The sequence below is a fragment of the Seriola lalandi genome, unplaced genomic scaffold (genome assembly GCF_002814215.2).
Source record: "Seriola lalandi dorsalis isolate HSWRI2012SDOR001 ecotype SW California unplaced genomic scaffold, Sedor1 jcf7180002054981, whole genome shotgun sequence".
In the NCBI taxonomy this organism is placed as follows: domain Eukaryota; kingdom Metazoa; phylum Chordata; class Actinopteri; order Carangiformes; family Carangidae; genus Seriola; species Seriola lalandi.
In genome coordinates, this window is record NW_019525661.1 from 208692 (window position 1) to 209313 (window position 622).

General features: G+C 38.9%; 1 protein-coding gene across 1 annotated transcript in view; it reads right to left on the reverse strand.

Moving 5' to 3' along the window:
- The window catches only part of tmem68 (transmembrane protein 68), a 10901-nt gene that overhangs the window by 103 nt on the left and 10176 nt on the right, over positions 1-622 (reverse strand). The window lies entirely within an intron of this gene.

Consider the following 622-nt stretch of genomic DNA (forward strand, 5'->3'; position numbering starts at 1 on the left):
CACATCTGGTGGCCAAAGGACACATAAATGACAGGACACACTCCTCTCTGTCGTGTTAGTCATGTTTTTTGTCACTTGCAAAAGGTAGCAAAAAAACATGTGAGGACTCTAATCCTTGAGTGCATCAACACAGACTCAGACATTAATCAAAAAGAGTTTGTCTCACTAAGTCATGTGACAGAGGGAAAAAATTAGATTAAAACACTAAACAGTTTTCTTTTTATTGTTTCTTGACATGATGTCAATGTCTTGTTCCAAGCGTAATTATCAAATATGTTTAAAGTTCCATACTTTCTCATTTCCTGTGTTGTATTTGAAGTGCTGATCCATAAGAAGAAATATTTGGGGTTTTTTTTAAGAACCAAAAACCATCTCAGTGTAGTTTTACATCTCCTCTCTCAGGCTTCTCTCTGGAGCTCTAGTAACAACAGGCTGGTGAGCCAATCAGAAGAGAGGAGGCTCTGAGCCTCTCTTCTGATTGGTGACTGCTTTATTGTGACATCACAAAGTTCCAGAAGTCCTGGCAGCTGGTTTTAAGGCTCAGTTTCTGAATACAGGCTGTGTGCATTTCTCTGTGGACTGAGCGCTTTGATACTTTCACAGTATTAATATAGAAGCTAGA